Raw genomic sequence first — 17,647 nt, forward strand, 5'->3', positions numbered from 1 at the left:
ATCTCTTTTCGCATCTCGGTGAGTTTATCAGCCACGGGATTTAGCTTGAGCTCGAACACGAGCACATCTTCTTATATATATGAGAGAGATAAAGTTTTTGAATTTTAGAGAGAGAGATAAATGGAGTTTGGTTTTTAGAGAGATGAAGTTTGAGTTTTAAAGAGAGAGATAGAGTTTTGAGAAAGAGATGATGATGTGAGAGAGAGATGGAGTTTGGGTTTTAGAGAGAGATAGAGTTTTGAGAGATAAAGACAATGATGTGAGAGAGAGATGGAGTTTTAGAGAGAGAGATAAAGTCATTTTATAAGTTGTTGAGGTGAATAATATATGATCAAAACGGTTTAAGGGGTTAAAAGATAAAAAAAATAGAATCATTTTTGTTTAGAAGTAACATTTTCAATTTTTAAACTTGATGTGATATACAAGTTAAAAATAGAAACTCATAAGATATTTTTCTTAAATTTTATGTTATAAAAAACATATAGAAACTTGCCCTATACAAATAACACAATAATTATTTGTTTAAAAAAATTGTTGCATTATATTATAATACAATCGGTACATTAGATAATTGCTCAAAATTAAATAGCGTAGACAACCCCGCTGACTCAACAACACAACTCTCGAGCCCCAAATGGCACATGCCCTAATGTTTTTTTTGGGTCAGGCCATTACCACCCCACTTAACGCCCGCCCTGCTTACCTCGGGAGAATTATTTCCGGGTCCCAAAAGTGGCAGAAACCGCGTAACGCAGGGACTGTTTAATTAATTATAGAGAGAGAAAATAACGTACGAGATAACCAGCAAGTGATATAGTAAATGAGAGTTACAACAAACAGTACCTGCGAATGGGAGGGAGGGTGGGGCTCGGCACGGCAGAGTGGGCCCCGCTGACAGCCGCGACTGTGGATCTGGCTGCCGCCAGCGTATCACTCACTTTCTCTCTCCACCCCTTCCCCTATAAAACCCCACCCCACTCCTCCATTTACTTCACTTCCCCACGCTACTCTCTCTCCCTCTAGAAAGATGAAAACCAGTGGGGTTGCTATCTTTCTTCTGGCTCTCCTCTGCCTCTCATCTGTTCCAGTTTCGCTCGGTGGAAGTCGTAAGTATCTATCAATCTTTGTGAATAATGAAAGCCCAATATTATGGGTCTTTCTCTCTTCGTATTAAGTTAATAAAATAAAGCTCTTCTCTTTTTACTTTTGTGAAATTTATGTATCGTTCGAGTTTGTTTATGATTTAAAAATAGTTTATTATTATCTGAAAAAAGACAGATCCTCCATAATAAGGGGTTATTTTTTATAATAGAGATATGATATAGAGAAATGAGAATACGAGACTTTTAAATCTACCTAATATCTACTTAAGGAAGTAAGTAGGATCTGAAAGGATCACCATCAAAATTGTTAGAAAGCCGTATTTAGCTTCGTTTTTTTTTTATTTTTTATTTTTTATTTTTTTATTTTATCCGCATCAAGATGGTGATTATTTGAGTTCGTGCTGGGAGGGTATTACTCATTGATATAACATTAAAAAAAAAAAAAAAACCTCTCCGTACATAAGTTTTTTTTTTGTAGAGTTTAAGTTTTTAAATATTGCAAGGCAACAACCCCTCTCTCTCTAGCAGACCCTTCTCTCTGTCCATACAATAAACTTGGTCATTAGTTATAATAAGCAGTTGCATGGAAATATGGAATCTCTCTCTCTCTCTCTCAATATTTTTGGCATGGAAATGTGGGATGAATATATATGGAGTAATGAGGAAGTGGGGGTTGTGGTGTGCAGCGTTTTGCAATGCGAAGTGTGGGGTTCGGTGCTCGAAAGCCGCGGTGATGGACCGATGCATCAAGTATTGCAGGCTTTGCTGCGAGGAGTGCAACTGCGTCCCCTCCGGCACCTATGGCAACAAGGACCAGTGCCCTTGCTACAGGGACAAGCTCAGCAAGAACCGCAATCCCAAGTGCCCCTAAACATTCTCTCTCTCTCTCTCACTTCTCACTTTCCCTTCACAATATTAGATAGATTCAAGTGGGTGTCAGAAATAAGCAAGGGACATGGCCGACTTGTCCATGTACTCTTCTTCTGTATTTTTTCCTTTGACATTAAAAGTGTATAGTGAGCGAGAGAGACTACTCTCCTTCTACAGTTTCGTAGTAGAATTGTGTATTTTTATATGTAGAGAGCAAAGCTTGTATTTGCTTTCATCAATGCCCATTTGCATATTTGCTTGGATCTCTCGAATTTTTATGGAAAATGTTTTGATAGGACTGCAACACTGTCAAAAAAAAAAAAAAAAAAGTCAAAAGTAAGGGCGTGGTTTTCATAAGGTTACAACTTTATATAATCCAATTAAAGCGCTCTTTCAAATTTGATCATAACATATAATTTTGATATAAAATATTCGTAGGAATTTCTCAAAATTTATTTTCATATTTAATTATAAGATTTTAAACTTCAAAAATGGTTAAAATTAAGTAGATATATACACATGACCATTTTAAAAATGGATGGCCTAGATAATGTGTTGTAAGACGCACTATTTTTAGTGCTCAAACTTATTTTTTCATTCATCATCACCCTCAATTATAGGGTTATTAAATATTAAAATAGCACTTTCCAATAGATTTTTGAGGTGCATTCTAGTATTACATTTTAAGGTTGCAACCTATTAAACTTTTTTCAAAAAGTAAAGGACACAGTTTCTATACGGCCAACCTTGAGTTTTGTAGAAATGAGGGCTTGGGGATAACTATATTTTAAAAATATAATTTAATCTTGATAACTATATTTTAAAAATATAATTTAATCTTGATAACTATATTTTAAAAATATAATTTAATCTTAATGTTAAAAGAATATATAATTTTTAACATGGAGATCATGAATATAAATAAGCAAAAATATTAATTATATTGAGAATACATTTGAACTGATAGTTACAATTGTTTTTAGATAGATAACTACTTATACAGTTGGTTCACACATGTTGTAGAAATGTGGTCCAGCCTGTATGAAACTTGTTCAAGAAGTAGAAACTTGTTCAAGAAGTAAAGCGTCACCTCATAACTCACTAAAGCTTGTACTCTTGAAAAACCTTCAAATCTATGTCACCTTTATGGTTGTGAATAAAAAAAAAATTACACTCTAAAAATAATGTATGTTAATACACATTCTTTGAACGGCTCATTTTGCTACAAGAGCAGCTCATTTTTCTCTAAAAATAAAGTTGTCATTGAAATGCAAGATTTTTACTAATTTTTTAGCTTCAAAGTTTGTGGTTGGTATATTTTAGGGCCCTCATAAAGATTTCTAATCAATACAGTACTTCCCATATAAAGAAACGAGGTGAGGCTTGCGGTTGTTTTCAGGTCTTACCAAAACAAATCGTAAGTCTTACAAAAACTGCATCCAATTTTTATTTAATCTGCATACATGAAATTCTTCTCGTGTATTTTACTAAAGACCCATGTTGGATGCAACGAAGTAATCGTAATCTATCTATACCATTTATTTTAGGAAATTAGGAAAAAAATCATATAAAGTTGAGGCCCTAAACAATCAAAACTAAGATGCATCTCAAAACTTTACTAAAAAAGAGATGTTCCAATGCCAAAAAACTAAAATCCGATATCTCGATATTTAAGATACATAGATGTAAAAGAAACCTTGGCAATGATTTCATGCAACCGTTGTATAGTAATATGATGCAATAACCTTAAAAAACCATTTTATGGTCATTTATTTGATCCAAATTTTGAAATATACACTCTCTTCATTCTAATGAACAATCACAAAAAAAAAAAGAAAAAATTGAAAACACAACTTAGAAAGTATTTTTTTAGCCCAATTAACATAGGCTGTTCATTTTGGTGAGATGCTTAGATCTAGGCATTAAAAGGATTTTTTTCATTTTCAAATTTTTTGGATGACTTTATTATCATTAGATGAACAATGTTTAAAAAAAGAAAAAAATAATTTTGAGTTTATAAAGGCTAAGATCTTGAAATTCACAAAATGAATGGTCTAGATTCATTTCTGGAAGGGACTCATTTTGACCATATCTAGGGTTCAAATTGAACGTATTTTTTTTTTGAGGGATTGATTATTGAGATGAAGAGAGTGTGTGTGCAAAATTTGAGGTCATACAAATACCACAAACATGGTTTTTTATAAGTGTCGTTGCATTATAATATGATACAACCGTTGCATTGGATCATTGCTCATCTTAAAAATAGTGCATTATCTAGATCATCAATTTTCAAAAATTTCAAGTGTACTATTTGTTAAGATTTAAATTTTATCATTAGAGATGGAAATAAATTCTCAAGCTATCATAAATATTTTTGACACTTAAATGATTTGTTTCGACTTTTTTTTTTTATTGTTTAGATCTTCAGCCTTATACAAACTACACCTTTTATTTTATCTATTTGCTTCTCTTGTATATTTTACTACATAAGGCCTTGTAGGTTGTAACCAAGTAATTGTAATTTATCTACATCATTTATTTTAGGAAAATTGTTTCATGTGGATTGGACTGCATTTCTACAATATGCAGTCCCAAGGTATAAAGCATCCATCTTAAAGATGGATGCAAATAGGTAGTACTTCTAAAAAAATTGAAACTAACGGTCCAAACGTTTTTTTACTTCTTAAATTTTTTTTTTATTTTTTTATATGAATATCTCCATGTTAGATTACATGCCCTTTAAAATTGGGTCCAAAAATCCAATTCAAAAATAGATTTAAAAGAGTAGACTCATTTCTACATGGACTTATAAAAATTGTCCTTTATTTTATTTATTTGTCCAATATAGATTCGACAATGTTTTAGATAGGTGTCATTTCTTTAGGTTATTTGAAGTTGTTCTACGTTACCCTTGTTTAAGTTGTCCTAAATTGACCTTGTTTTTTTTATTGGGTGGCATAACAAGTTGATTTGACATGCTTTGACCAGGGTATTTTTGTTTTGAATCACCATAGAAAAGGGTATTTTCAGTTGGGGAAAGACATAATATGTCAAAAGATATTCTACTCATGTAGGATTAAGATCTGTACTTTATTTTTGGGTTAAACCCCACCTAGAATTAATTTTAGGATACTAGATTTTGGTGCGGTAACCTCCTCAACTCATTGATTAAACTCAATAAAATTTTTTTTTCCTAAATTTTCCTCAATGCACGGGAAAAAGTGAGTAGAGATCATCCAGTTTTTCGATTGTGATACGTAAGTATTCGAAAATTCGCATTTTGATTTTTTTAGAATAATCATTTGGTAATTCTTAAGTGCAGTGCCTAAAATTTTAAATCTAAAATATCTTCTTAAGTAGGTCTTATGACTGAGAGAGTAGGTGCTCTAGTATATATAGCTAAAGGCTTCTAACATATACATAGATTAGCTTCCCTTAAAGATATCTAGCCTATTAGCATCCTTTCTACTATGTACAAGATTTTAGCTAAGGTGTTGGCCAACCGTCTTCTTTATTAATGATGTCGTTATTAATGATGTCGTTAAGGAACCACAAACTGCCTTCATTAAAGATAGATATATTATTGATGGTATTTTGCTTGCCCAAGAAACCATTCGTACTACTGACTCTTGGGTCTGTGTGGCTTGTTGCTTAAGATTGATTTTGAAAAAACCTATGATCGGGTGGAGTGGGATTATCTTGATAAGCTTATGGCCCTTATCGGTTTTGGTATGAAATGGAGAATATGGATATTGGGTTGTCTCTCTTCTGCCCACTTTTCAGTCTTGGTTAATTGAAAAACTAATGGTTACTTCTAAGCTACTAGGGGCCTTAGACAAGAGAACCCTCTTTACCTTGCTCTTCACCCTAGTGGAGACCAAGAGGGTTTGGCTTGCCATTAATGGGCTGGCCCCCAAAAATAGCCCCGTTGCTGAGTATGAACTCTTCGTACATCTCCCCCAGCATGGGCAAGCCACCTATGAAGTACAGGTCCAAGAGAGTAATTCCCTCGTCACCTCCATCCAAATGCCAGCTATTTGTCTTACAACACCATGTCTCAAATAGAGCTTTGATGGCATTGGAGCCGCGGTCGTATTAACCAGCTAAGCACTGGCACGCCGCCGCTAGCCCACATTCCTTCAGAGTTTTGGCTTTAGAGTCTAGGACATCGAGTGTCCAAGTATTGTACCCAGGCATGTATTAGTTCTCTCCCTCAAAGCGAAGTGCATCGGCGGCCTAGTGAAAGTTCGTCCTCGTAAACATTCTCTTCCCTAGCGTAGGGAAGTCCTCGCTCAAAATCCAAATGGAGATCATGGTAAATGGGCAGCCATCCCTTTGAATAAGAAGCTCCCCGTTAGCATCCTCATACCTACAGAGCCGAGCACCTTCTCCTACATAGGTGATGCTCATGGGCCACTCTATCTCTTGTGTAGGCTTTAATGACACCAAATGAGGTCCCTCTAACAAAAGAAGCACCTATAAGGGAATTGGTTCCCAGTTCCCCTTCACAGGGCAGCTGGTTGACATTGAGGATTTTCACTGCAAGGAACAAAAGAAAGAGTGAGCAACATATGGGTTTGCAACTTGTACCCCCGTGTGGGCAAACAGGCACAAGAGCTCAAGCAGCACTCAGGACACGAGCACACATAAATAGTGCCTCTGCTGTGCGCACACGCGTAACTCTAAGACACAAGTTCAAGTGATGCCCCATCGGGGCATACACATAAATAGAAGTGTGCATGTGTAGTCAATGCATCTGCCGTATGCATGCACATAACTCTAAAATACAAGTTCAAGTGATGCCCCACCGGGGCATACACACAAACAGAAGCGTGCACACGCAGTCAGTGCATCCACCGTACGCACGTGCGCAACTCTAAAACATGAGTTCAAGAAATGCCTCATCAAGGCATATACGAGTGCAGACGCGCGTTTGCGGAAAGGTAGGCAAACTCGCATGACTTGATACTCACATGCAAGAACAAGCACGCGAAGAGTGGAGCACACATAAAGACCAAGCCTAACTCAATGTGTACATGCCAAGGCTTGCTCAAGAACACACAAGATGCCTCATGTAGGCATTCTTGGCTACACTTGTTAACGACCAATATCGTCGAACTAAGCCAAAACTTGGCTGAAAAAGCCTACAACATACGAATACAGGAATGACCGCGCCCGAGTACTATAAATGCGAACACGCATGACCACAACAAGAGGGCGTGAAGGACTTTGGGTGAAGGGACTCAAGCTCTCAGAACTCAGCAGACATCGAGAATGGCTCCAAAAAGAAGCAAAAAGGCATTTTCTCAAACACTCGACACATAACAAAAAAAAAAATAGGGAAAGAAGAGGAGAAGCCATACCTGAAGGAGGGGCAGAGCTTGAACTAGCCATTGCTATCAATAACACTCGATGAAGAGAGGTTCCGCTCGAGAATGGTTGTGAAAAGGGGGCACTGAAAAGATTAGGGATTTTTCCTCAGATAAGAAAATCTCGGGTAAAAGTAAGGAAAGCTACCCTACACACCTTTTTATACTGAAGAAGAATAATGTGTTGCGAAAGCCAATGAAACGACATGTGGCCTTGTCACATGGAAGCACAAACAACATGCGAGCGGAATGTTGCACGATTATGTTGCATGGAAGCACAAAAGACATGCAAACGAAATACTGGGCAGTCCCAATGGTGCTAAACACAAATGTGGAGTGGTCGCGTCACTCACAGCAAGGGCCACGTGGCTCTAACTCTTATGCATAAGCACAACACCATCGTAAAATTGTCTTCTCTACCACCAATCTTAGGTACGCACCCACTCGAAGACCCACTCGAACCTCTGGCCTACCCAACTGCTCAGCACATACTCGTGCACCACTATGCTAGGTAGACAAGCGAGTTATGTTACTTGTGTTATCCGCACACACGGCATCCTCAGAGGTCAAGCGTCCCCAAACAAAAATTGGTGTCCTTGCGAAAACCTGAAAAAGGCGCACACCCCACAGGCTCGAATGAAAACCCGAAAGGGCATTTGAACCATTCAAGCTAGACAGTCGACATGCCCCTAGGGCAAAACAAGTCTCCTAGCCCATTTCTTATCGCCACCATCAAGATGGATAAGAACTGAACACAGGGAGAAAGAAGAACGAGAAAACCATGAAAAAGAAGAGGCACAAGCCACAAAGTAAGAAGGAAGATTCAAACTAAAAAAAAAAGATTTATTTCGTGAACAAAAAGGATTACAAAACCGTGGTGAAAACTATCGGTAGCTACAAAAAGATAGATCTGTTCAGAAATAAGTCTCCCATCAAGAGGTACAGCCTTCAAATGCACCACCTCCTTCTAAAGTGGCGATCTCTTCAAAGGGACAATATCATTATCTTCAAAGGGAACTTGAAAAGAATGAAAAGGACCCCTTTCTTCTTCTCACCATCAAGTGAAGGTAAAGAACCAGATGGTGGTTAAGGGAGCAGGATCTGAGCAAAGGATCATCTTTTCGACATGTTGGTAGTTCGCCCAAGCGTTGAACATTGAAGTTGACAAAATCATTCATTCAGCCAACTTCATGAAATGGATTTTAGGCCAGCAAGAATCACCAAAACTCGTCATCATTTTTCGATGGACGAGATTGGGTTCAGGCCTGATGACCATCAGAATCTTGTGCAAAACCTTGGACTTTGCTTTCAAAATCTTAAACAATCATTGAAGATCTGAAGGCACAATCTCACCATCCAGCAAAGGTCCATCATCAGCACCTTTGCGGTGTAGAACATCTTTACCCGTGAAGGCAATGCTTGAACACACTGCAAGACTTGGGGCCCGAATGCCGACACCAACAAAAGACATGGCCTTCTAGAGGAACACTTCAGAAGGGAGAGATCTCTCCTCTCCTTCTATAAAGAAAGGCAGGGGGTGTAGAAGCTTCTTAAAGAGGAAGAATACCCTCAACTCTCCACCTACCACCGCTTTTATAATCAGCTCCGGACATCATGCTCATCGTAGACATATCTCGCATCCCGAGATGATGACGTGTCTATCCACTGGCCCATCCAAGACGTTCCTCCTCCCTGAGGACGTTTCCCCTATCCCAGGCCTACTGTAGAGACCTTATGTCGTCCTGAAAACTTCTCCCCTATCTACGGGCCTGTAACAAAGAAGTTCTGCCTTCCTGACGATGTTTCCCCTATCCACGGGCCTATCATAGAGACGTTTCACCTTCCTAGCAATGTTTCCCCTATCCAAGGGCCTATCACATAAACCTTCTACCATCCTAGCAACGTCTCCCCTATCTACGGGTCTGTCACCGAAATGGCTTGCCTCATTGGTGACACTTTGCTTACTCAAAAGAGGAGAGCTGCCTTGCGCTCCATGCACCCACGCGTGACGCGGCCCTGGTGTGCCTCCCTGCACAAACACGTGGCTATGTCACATCTCTATCCTTTGGCAGCTCACCCACGGCATCCACTGCCTCAGTGAGCCCTATCCATGTAGAACCCCTTCAACAGGGAGTCCCTTTAAAAAGAAAGAAAATCCGGGCATGATGAGAATCATCATGAGTGAAAGAAAATCCGGGCATGATGAGAATCATCATGAGTAAAAATAAAAGCTTCAGGCGGACATAGCCACGAAGCTATGGTAAAAACTGCCAAAACTCAAAAAAAATTGGGCATGGTGAAAACCCGCAAGGGTGCCATGAGTAAAAATGACAGGCGGGTATGGCCATGAAGCTATGAGTAAAAGTGTCATGAAAACAAGAAAATCGAGCATGACGAAAATCCAAAATGGCGCCATGAGTAAAAATGGAAATAAAAAAGTGGACATGACCTCGAAGTCACGAGTAAAAGTGCCTCAACAAAAAACGAGTTGGTGAAAACTATTCTTGTGGCACCACTCCGACCTAGTTTAAGTGAAAACCTTAAAGGGTGCTTGGATTAAATAAACAGGTTGATGCAACTCTTGACCAAAAAGATGACTTCAGCCAGTTGCAGCAAGAAAATCGCAACGTGCTGAGTAAAATCTAGACCTGCCCTTCACCACTAGCTAGATTAAGACAAAGCCTGTCAAGGAAACCCACTAGTCTGGCCCTAGAGCCGAAAAATACCACCAGCTAGATTGGGGCAAAGCCTGCCACGGGAACCTACTAGTTAGGCCCCAGAGCCGAAAAATACCACCAACTAGATTGGGGCAAAGCCCGTAAAGGGAACCCACGAGTCAAGCCCTAGAGCCGACAACTACTACCAGCTAGATTGGGACAAAGCCTGCCAAGGGAACCCACTAGTCAGGCCCCAGAGTCGAAAAATACCACTAAATAGATTGGGGCAAAGCCGTCCAAGGGAACCCACTAGTCAGGCCCTAGAGCCAAAAAATACCACCAACTAGAACCCACTAGTTAAGCCCCAAAGCCAAAATCCCCCACCAGCTAGATTGGGGCAAAGCCCGCCAAGAGAACCCGGCCAAAATCCCCAACCAACTAGATTGGGGCAAAGCCCACCAAGGGAACCCATTGCCAAAACAAAATTTTCGCAACCCTGGGGGTCAAATACACCAAAGGCCTTTAGTTATTACAAATAAAGCCATTGATGTGTGGTAACCCTAAGCAAGGCAGCCACTCAGAGCTAAAATTCCCCAGCAGCTAGATTGGGGCAAAGCTCGCCAAGGGAACCCACTAGCTGGGCCATTAGGAGGCATTGTTGACATGGAATGGTAAGCCCTTTACGAGGCACCCTATCAGTGCACTCTTCCTGAAAAAAAAGGATTCCAGTAGTATTAGGAAGGAAGCCCTTTAGCAAGGCCCTTGATCATTGAGTCCACTTCGGTTACCCCTTCAGAAGGATGCTTAGCATGATCTCCCCCTCAAAGATTGTGCTAACGCCGGTGGTCGAGGATAAAAGTATTTCTTTTGAGAGACAATAAAACACGTCTTAGTGAGGATTTGAAAGATAAACTTGGACAACAAAATTTTGTTCTGAATGTTGCAGTTCTCGCTTCTCTTGAAGTTCAACATTCGTGGGGGCAAGTTTTAATATGTCATTTTTTATGTCCTTACATCCTTGGTATAAATAAGAAGAAAGCTAGTAACAACCTGGTCCTGTCAGTACCTAAGACATCGCCAGACCAAGGGAACACTGCAAAATAAGCCTAAAACTGAGCAACCTTGGAAAAAGTACTAGAACGACTTTGAAAGGCATGAAAAGGGTAGTTTGGGATACCCGAAGGACACTCGTAAAGTTTTTGTCACATTCAGATAAGTTTTGACGGATCAGGACAAAATTCAGTTCTTAAAGACCAGTTCTTATCATGTCGGAAAGAGACCTTATAATTATAGCCCTATGTTAAGGGCTTGAAAACAATACCAGACCATTTCCATTGCATCCAGAACGTTAAAAACCCCAAGGGACTAAATTTGGGCTCAATCGAACCTCCTAAGAATATTCTGGGCCCAAATTACCACAACTGGGTAGGTTTTATACTATTGCGATGCGGCCTCAACAAACCAGTTTCCAATCATGGACGTTATGTTTTCACATCTTGGGATGATCTACAAGTGCCCACAGGTCACTCATTTGGAATTGGAATAAGCTCAAATTCGAACACAAGCTAGGTCTCGACTACGCGGTCATTTTGACATATGACACCTGTCATGATATAACCCAAAACCAAAGTTTTTCTAAAGAGAAGATGAGCCTGAAACTATAGAAATCAGAGTTTTGAAAGAAAGACATCTCGAACTTCGTGAAGCGATAACTTGAGATCTGTACATCGGATCATCGCAAGGTTGAGTTGGCATTGGAAGAAGTGTGGGACCGTATCACGAAGGGCTCAAGCTGATACAACTTTTGCACTCAATCTAAGATCAGTTAAGCACAAATTCCAAGGTTGAAGAAGGAAGTATTTCCCGATCAATTGAATCCCTTTTTCCGACGACCTCCCGAATTTATAAATACTTCAAGCAAGAACCAAATTGGACAAAATTTGGTGCAAAGCAATTGTGACAGTCTCCTCTTTAATTTGCAATCAAAATAAAGACTAAGAGTACCATAGATCTCATTGTATTGACGACCAACGTTCACAACCTAGCTGGATTTTTACCCCTCGGGAAAAGTTCGTCTCAAGACGATCAAAAGACATCAAACTCTTTAAAATCAAGCAAACATCAAGACTACGAGGATGTATCATCTGAACCACCGCCACAAGCATTTGAAAAATCTCCCAAGATCTGGCAAGAGCGAAAGGTCCCTCATAAAGGGATGGTTTCGTCATTAGCACAAAAGGTTTAAGGGTGTTTTGATCATTATTCTTAAATTCAAAATTTTCTTGTACTTTTTTAATCATAAATTGGCTTAGTTTTGAGCATCCACCCTTGTTTTGTGGGTCCTCTATATAAACAAGCTTAGGTCAATTGTAAAAAGGCTAGATCATTCATTAACGAAATCGAGGCATTAAGCTTGTGTCCACTTGTCTTTTGCTTCTAATCCTTGGATCCAGCGGTGAGGAGGGAGAAAAATTTCAGAGAGAGAAACTATCCCTAGCTCATCCTGATCACGCGGCCCCATTCTCTCTCTCTTCCTCTCTTAAGCTAGGCCACGCCTCAAGCCCACTCTCTCTCCGCTTTCTTCCTTCTCTTTCTTCCTCTCTCTCTCCTACTCATTGCTTGCCTCGCGCAGTAACCTAGAGCCACGACAAACACGCGGCCCCATCTCTTCGCCCTTCTTTCTCTCATTCTTGTGGCGTTGTGGGTCTCGGAGTCGCGGAACTCGCAGTCCGGTCTCTCTTTACAATCGTCCCCTTTGTGCTTTGAGCGCAAACGCAGCAAACCTGAGGCTCCATATAGCATTCCGCTATCCGTCATATGCTCAATTCAATACCCTTCAAAGTCATCTAAAGAGTTTCAACCCTTGGACCATCGCTCTAACTTCCTCTTCATACAGTCGAGTTGAGCAATGAGAAATACATACGTTCTCTCGCTCACTCATTCGGGTAGAGTCTTCTTGAGTCGATAGTCGAGAGGGTTCTGACTCTTTAGTTGCTCTGATCGCTTGAGTGCATAGCGTTTGTACGGATAGAGGGATTCTTGTCATTATTTCTCCCCTCGTTATTTCGTTTGCCAGCCAGCTTCCATTTGAATGAACCATTATAAAGGAATATCATCAAATTCACATTGCAGTTTCCAGCATAATAGAACAGGGCAACGTGTTAAAGCTTGAGGAGAGTTCGTGTCCAGACCGCGTTGAAAGACAACCGGAGGGCTAACTGTTCTAAGAGGGCGAACAACCCGGGCGTGTCCCTGAACCCCCAAATGATGAGGTAGGCACCTTAATGAATCCTGTCATAAAACCTTTCTCATTGTTGGTTCCTATCCATACAAAGGAGAGCATGCGTCCGCACACCAACAACTGTTCAGTGTGCGCGGACCCTCCACGGTTATTTGAAAGAGGATTTTCTCTCGTCGTCTGCACGAGGAAAAATTAGGTTCCGACCAATCGCAAAAAAGTCAAATTTAGACTTCAATAGACTGCTCAAGGTGAGTAGAACTCTTTAATAGAGATTGTTTTTATTGTATTTCTTCTTTTCAGTGTTTGGGTGATTGATGATGAAAGACTAATTTAGAATCTGAATCATTTTAGAAAAAAATAACCATCACTTTAACCATAGTTAATGAATCGGTTCTTTTAGAGACACCATTACGGCATCTGTTCCATTGGGAAAAGTTTATATCTCAACTTTGTAATGTTGAACAGTTGAAGTAAGATTCACCTAAAAAATCCATGCCAAAACATTGTTCTGACTAAAAAAAAAAAATCAACAATTGATCATGTCGACCTCGCGATGTATCGATACGAACACAAAAAAGGATTTCAAGTCATAAAGTAGTGCATCATGTTCCATGATATCTAGACTACCCATTGTGCTGCAAATTTCAAATGAATTCTATTTCATTATGTTTTCCTTGTTTCTTTTTTGGCCAAGGATTTCTTCCTTCTTTCAATGCTTGTTAGTTGTTTTGGCATAAATTATATGAAAGCTTCTTTTGTTTTAGTAAATCCAGTGCCCTACATGATTCTTTGATAACATTATACATCGTCTTATTGTGGAAGTTGACTGAAAAAGTTCTTTAGTCATCAGAAATTCTCTAAAGATTATGTACTGTGAAATTTGCAGGATGATACAATTAAACCTCTTAGCTTGGCTTTAAAAAAAACCCCAAATCTTATAAACCTTGTGGAGGAAACACTCTCCAAAGCACCAAGAGCAGTGCTTTCTGATGCTCCAAAAGTATCTGATTCAAAGACTAAGGAAGTATCTGATTCAAAGACTAAGGAAAATGATGCCATGGATTCAGAAATTGTTAAGTATGTTGCAGCAGTTGAGCCTGAGAAGCTGATGGACTCTATTTTTTGAGCATCCATACTGAATTTGCAAGATGATACAATTAAACCTCTTAGCTTGACTCTAACGATAACCTAGTCTTGTTTAGACCTTGTGGAGAGAAAACTCTCCAAAACACTCAGAGTTTTGCTTTCTGATGCTCCAAAAGAACTGGATTCAGGTGGTTGTTTAGCTGTAAATCTAGTTTCACTTTTAAGAAATGAAGAGCATTTCATGCCAAAAGATCACGGGATGAAGGAAGGAATCATGGGAGACTTATATGGCAAGAATTTCTTCATAGGAAACATGGGAGAATTGCTTAAGACACCATTACCTGCAAATGAAGATCTCGAGTCAATGGTCATTCGAGAAGGTTTAGCCGAATTGCCACTATGCGACTCAGTCCCGCCTTTACTAGATAATTTTGATATGGACAAGGAGTTTCCTCTACTGGGAGATTTGTTTAACCATGATGCTATAATATCATTACTGAAAACAGTCAGCTCGAGTTCATGCTCACCGAAGGAGGCTTATACAAATTCCTGCTTCCACCTTTAATCAATATTGATTTGGACAAAGAGTTCCTCGATGAATCCAACCCATGTTATCTAGAAGATTAATGGGATATATGAATTGTAATTGTGATTATTCTCCTCTTAGCTTTCTCATTTTTTTGAGTTTCGATTCATTGTAATGTTGGGCTGGTCATTTATTATTATTGAGTTTCGATTCATTGTAATGTTGGGCTGGTCATTTATTATTATTGAGTTTCGATTCATTGTAATGGTCATTTATTTATTTTTTAAACACCAAATGATTATGCAGTTGGATGGTTTCATAAGATATTATTTTGTGGGTGAATGGTGTTTCCATTGACTAACCCAAAACTTGAAGTCTTGATTATTGATAATTTCATCCTATTAGAATTCGTGGGAGCATAGAATGAAGTCTTGATTATTGATAATTTCATCCTGTTAGAACTCGTGGGAGCATAGAATGGAGAGAGAAGAAGGGAAAACATAACATTTACATGGTTCAAGCCAAAGCCTTACGTCCATGGATCCAAAGCCCAACTGGCTACATCTTCACTATTTTGGATGAATGTTTACATCAAGAAGTGTCTCTATATATAGAGGACAATCACACAATTACAGGATAAATATGGTATGATTCTTGGAAATAGGTAAATAGTAGGAGATCTTATCATCAAACTAACTTGAAGTTTATCTTTTAGATACCTAATCTTATTAATAGATATATACTCATACATCCATAATGATGCATATCAATATGAACCCGAGATATTCATATCTTAACACTCCCCCTCAAACTCAAGATGTTTTGACACAAAGTAGCTGGAGTTTGAATAATACTAAGTTGTAAAAAAAAAACAAGTAGTGATCAAATCCATTATAAATTTCATAGGTAACCATAGTCTTTCAAGAAACAACCTTTCTTGGGCACCCTACTTTCTTCTAAAGACTTTCTCTCTCAAGGGTTTGGGTTTTCTTCTCTGAAGATCTTCTATCTTAGAGGCTTCTTTTCTTTCTAAAGGCTTTATCTCTCTAAAAGAAAACGATATTTCTTTCTCTCTTCTTCGGAACATCGGGGATCGAGTAACGAAAAACTTGACAATCATCACACATAATGGAGTAACAAAAAACTCCATCATCCAACATGATTGAGTAATAGAAAACTCAATCATCGAAACATAAGCATCTGGAACAAACCGGATCGAGTAAACTAGATCATCACACTGGATGGAGTAACGAAAAACTCCATCATCAAACGAGATCAAGTAAAAGAAAACTTGAGAATCAACTAGGATCGAGAAATTTGATCATCTTCATCTCCTCATTTGGAGACGAAACTCTTGATCATCAACCAGGATCGAGAAATTTGATCATCTTCATCTCCTCATCTGGAGACAGAACTCTTGATCATCAACCAGGATCGAGAAATTCGATCATCTTCATCTCCTCATCTGGAGACTGGAACTCTTGAATCAATATGACCATAACTTCCCTTTGCATAGTAGTTGGATTGAGCCAGAATCTGGATTTTCTTGTTCTGGATTAAAAAAAAATTCGATCATCTTCATCTCCTCATCTGCTATGGTCTCCCCCTCAAGTTGGGTGTGGATGCGAAGAAACACCCAACTTGCAAAATACATTTTTTTTTTTTTAGTAGAATATACGCCCTGAGATCAACATTCAGTCAATCATAACCACTCCACAAATGTTCTTCAATTGCCTTCTCAGGAGAAATCCCACTTAAAATAAATTCCCCAATGTTGATCGCCTTCTCTGTGTCTCTAGAAAGCAACCAAGGAGAACTCCTGAATCTGAAGAAAATAGCGATGCCACAGGCTAGCAGAACTCCCCACCACGACAACTGAAGCTGGTCATTGTAATAATCGCAAGAAAAAATAGCAGCCACAATATTAAGTATGAGGGTAACAATGAACCACCATTCTGGGACTTGCTGATATTAGGAGATGAGTTTTGTATGAATATCCATCGTCTTCTCTTGGAATGTAGTCTTGCTTATTTGCAATATTTTCCGGCCATGAAAGGGCAACACGTGAAAGCGAGAGAAGCGAATCCAATGCCATACGTTAGCACAAAGAATGTTCTGAGCATCCAAGAGAAACTGAGTATCACCTGCATCTGCATAGTGGCCATGAATCACATAAGGCCAAACTGACTGGCCCCTACCAATCTGTTCTCCCAAAACCTTGGACATGTTAAGTATATAGGCAAGGGCTCCATCAATAAATTCTTGAACATAAGGCCATAAATACTCTTCCCTTAAATATTTGTCCCTTGGGCCACATGGTATGCGTACAATATAAGCCCCACTGCTCTCTCCCACATCACGGCCATCACGATGGTCATATGATCCTGAGAGTAACATCTCTGTCAAGGCCTCCGCCTCATTGTAACTGTATTGCTTATCCTGTTTCTATCAACATCACCACTACTTCTATTCACCTGCATTGTATAACTGGAAAACCACCTTAATCGATCTGAAAATGGCCCAAGATTAGCATGGCCCCTGCGCAACGATGACATGCACAAATCGAGAAATGGTCCAAAATTAGTGTTTAACAAAAGACCCAACTGGTAAATCAATCTCCCATTCTCTAATAAATGATAGGATGGATAATCCAGGGATTTTGGCAGGTGGGGTGAAGAAATACCCCTTTTTTTTTTTGAAGAGAAAACCACCTAAATTTGGTATGGCTTTATCAATAAAAAAATAAGAAGATCGATAGATTAAATGATGATGGAAAGAATTAATGGGGAGTTTCC

At 39.1% G+C, this 17,647-nt stretch overlaps 1 pseudogene; it reads left to right on the top strand.

Annotated features, from left to right (window-relative positions):
- The first annotated feature begins 17,373 nt into the window (after positions 1-17,373).
- On the top strand, positions 17,374-17,436 carry LOC148779461 (U6 spliceosomal RNA; annotated as a pseudogene).
- Positions 17,437-17,647: the final 211 nt, after the last annotated feature.

This window comes from Amborella trichopoda, chromosome 12, assembly GCF_054954075.1.
Source record: "Amborella trichopoda isolate Santa Cruz 75 chromosome 12, AtrichopodaSantaCruz75HAP2 v2.0, whole genome shotgun sequence".
In the NCBI taxonomy this organism is placed as follows: Eukaryota; Viridiplantae; Streptophyta; class Magnoliopsida; order Amborellales; family Amborellaceae; genus Amborella; species Amborella trichopoda.